The sequence below is a fragment of the Homarus americanus genome, unplaced genomic scaffold (assembly GCF_018991925.1).
Source record: "Homarus americanus isolate GMGI-L3 unplaced genomic scaffold, GMGI_Hamer_2.0 scaffold6392, whole genome shotgun sequence".
NCBI classification, from domain to species: domain Eukaryota; kingdom Metazoa; phylum Arthropoda; class Malacostraca; order Decapoda; family Nephropidae; genus Homarus; species Homarus americanus.
Window position 1 is genome coordinate 583,891 of NW_024722078.1, and position 3,273 is coordinate 587,163.

The window sequence follows — 3,273 nt, forward strand, 5'->3', positions numbered from 1 at the left end:
ATTGTATAGGGAATTATAGGTTCTCTATTGAGGTGGTCTTGTGCGGGCGGCTTTCCCTCGTTAGACACGGAGGGGGGCAGATGGGACGAGGATAAAGGAGGGAAGATGGAAAGAGAGAATAAGAGTAGAAGAGGAGGGAAGGGGAGTTTATTGACCTGTGGAGCCAGAGGAAAAAATATACTATAGCTTGTGGCGACGCAGGATGTTGTGGTGTTTGATGTTATATAAGGGGAGAGGGCTCTTTTCCTTCCTCCTCCTTTTCTCTTCTTTTTCCATCTTCCTCCTATCGTCTGTTTCTTCTTTCTCTAATTCCTTCTTTTTTGTTCCTCCTGCGAATTTTCTCTTCCATTTCTTACTCTTCCGCATACTCCTTCTTTCTCTTATTATCTCCTGTTTTTTGTATCTACTTTTTCTGTGTATTTTTATGCTTTCTCTTATGTTTCTTGTATCTTATCTTTATCTTTTATGTTTCTTGTATCTTCTCTTTTATCTTTTTAATCTTTTTTATTTTGTTTTCTTAGTATTATCTCCATTTACTTATTTTCTCTTGTTAGCGACTTGTTTCTTTCCTTTTCCTTTCCATCATTTATATATATATTCCTTCTGTACTTCGGTGATCTTCGTTTCTTCTGTGTACTTTTCATCTCACTATCTTATGACTTATTTTTCTCGATCCTTTTCTTTCCCTTTCTTTGTTGTTCTAGTTTTTTATATTTTAATTTATTTCTTATTAGTTGTTAATCCTCTACAGTAGAATTAAAACTCTCACTTTCTATAGTAATTTAAATCAGGTAGTTCTTAACAGTCCAGGGCAAACACTTATTAAGAATGTAGGTGTTTATTACTGCTTCGATGGTACTTCTAGTTGGTAATAGTATTCAGCGGTAGCGTGGCCGAGCGGTCTAAGGCGCTGGTTTAAGGCACCAGTCTCTTCGGAGGCGTGGGTTCGAATCCCACCGCTGCCAGTGTTCTTTAGCTTCGGATCCGACTACAATAAATACTAATGAGGTAAAAAGTATGTTATCGTAAGTAGCATTGTTAACCGTATTTTATCCATCAGATGATACATATTGTGTTGATTTTTTTTAATTTATTGGCATTAATTGTGTCGACATAAAAAAACACTATTGACCCCGGAGTGACTCGAACACCCAGCCTTCTGATCTGGAGTCAGACGCGCTACCATTGCGCCACGAGGCCACACGAATTAACCCAATCCTGTCATAATCTCATAACTTAAAAGCCTTACCACGTTACTTATTTCATATATTTATAATAATATAAATTCTTGAGTGCAGGAAAACGTGGCACTATAAGGAAAATTAATGTTTTGTGTGAGCTGAAAACAAAATACATCAGATATGTTTAAATGGAAACTTAACTTTTTAATGGCCTTGTGGGGTTCTCGAGGTTGAATCACTTACTATTTCCTTTGTTTACGTACCTACAGTGTCTCTCTAAGCTACATGATGAACCAACGCCAACTTACTGTATATATGTAAAATATGTCTTCCATCTTTGTCCTGTCTCCATGTTGCATAAAGTACTGTACTGGAACATTTTATGACTCGCACTTATCCTCTTCATCGATGCTGTTTTCGTTAAGTTCGTCTGTCTCTTACACCGTGGTCTGTCATGGAGGAGGATAATATAAAAGAATTTCCAGGGTATACATATTTCATCTCATTCCTGGGGCGCCCAAGTTGCCCGACTAATGATCTCCATCTATGTATCCATCTATCTTTATCGCTCCCCTGTTCTTTGATTGTCGCATTAAATCTATTTCTTATCCTTCCTTACTTATTTTCTTTGTATTATTATCCCTTTTCTCATATTCTCTCTCTTGCCCTTTCTCTTCGACTGCGCCCATTAGCCAAGCTGTAATTAGTCCGAGTGCCTGATGTCTTGTATACATTATATGGATCAGGGAAGCTTACAGTTCTTCTCCAGATGACGCTAGAGTGGGTACAAAGGGTGACTTAATTGAAGTTTATGAACATCTCGGAGAACATTACCCAGTCGAGTGCTCATACCTGGAGCTTGCGGTGGCCCGCCCCTCTAGGGGTCACAGTTCAAGGTTGAAGAAGCCGCAAGTTTGCAAAATTGTGGGCAAATTTTTTTCGGAGTGAGAGTTGTAAACTCTTGGAACGATCTGCCAGAGAGTGTAGTGACGGCACCGAGTGTGAGTGATGCATTCAAGGCCAGACTTGATCAACACTGGCGCAGGTACAGATACGTTCTGGAGCCAGTACATGCCCATTACTTGCCAACAGTGCAGTGCGTAACAGAGACGTGACCGACCGCCCAAGCGACACGAGCCGATCAGTGACGAAGTGGATAAAAGTAATAAAAGTAAAAGTCTCTGTGGACTGAGGGTGGTGGGAGAAGCAGTGACCACCCCCATCCACTCTTCTAACTCCTGGCTTCAACACCACCGTGAAGTTTAACAATAATACAGCATTCATCATAAACTCCTTTATTAGGTTCAAACTTAATCCTTTGCATCCTTACATCACAGTTATCACCGAGACCTTACCAGCTGAATGGTTGAAGTGATTTCATGTGATGCAGTCAAGTGCATTCTCTCATGTACCCTTATGAGGAATATTCAGTGTAAGAATCTTTATGAGTCTAGAGTCTGATATACATTACCCGTAGCTCATCAGGTCTCTCAGGTCACTGTGGAGATGTTAAGCTCATATGATATAGATTTATTGTCAGTCACCTTGGCAGCTGTCTCGTAATAAGCTCAAGTTGACTGTGTCATCAAGACATTTTTTCTCAGTGACTTGGCCACTTCACGCAGTAAGTGTGTGTGAGTTCCTTTACTCGCTATTTGGCAACACTATCAAGCTTCTCCAGCTATCACAATCCGTCAAATGTTTTCATAAGAACGTAAACTTATTTTTGCGTGTGTTGATATGTCTGTGTGTGTGTGTGTGTAAAACTTTTGTTGCAATTAAAATATAAATTCGAAGGCGTAAAAAATTGGCAAAACTTTTTGTATATTTTAAAAGTAATAATTGTATGGAATTATTGAGCACCTGATATATGTTATCAGGTACCACTGACATTGTTTGCTGGCCAACAAATTTACAATTTTTCAATGCCATAAATTTATACCTAACTGTAAGGCTTTTCTTGTCATGTATAGACAGTGAGTGTAATTAGTTGTTAACACGAAACTGTACAATATTCTGATCATTTAATTCACCATCTCATGAATTCAGATAAGTCAGAGTATCTCGCGGTATCAGTGTTTACTATCAGTGA

The 3,273-nt window shown here is 39.0% G+C and overlaps 2 non-coding genes across 2 annotated transcripts; one reads left to right on the plus strand and one right to left on the minus strand.

The window, feature by feature from the left end:
* The first annotated feature begins 883 nt into the window (after positions 1-883).
* Positions 884-965, plus strand: Trnal-aag. Its single transcript has one exon. It is a non-coding gene; the product is annotated as a tRNA-Leu (tRNA).
* A 163-nt stretch (positions 966-1,128) lies between these two features.
* Positions 1,129-1,200, minus strand: Trnaw-cca. Its single transcript has one exon. It is a non-coding gene; the product is annotated as a tRNA-Trp (tRNA).
* Between the last annotated feature and the right edge of the window lie 2,073 nt (positions 1,201-3,273).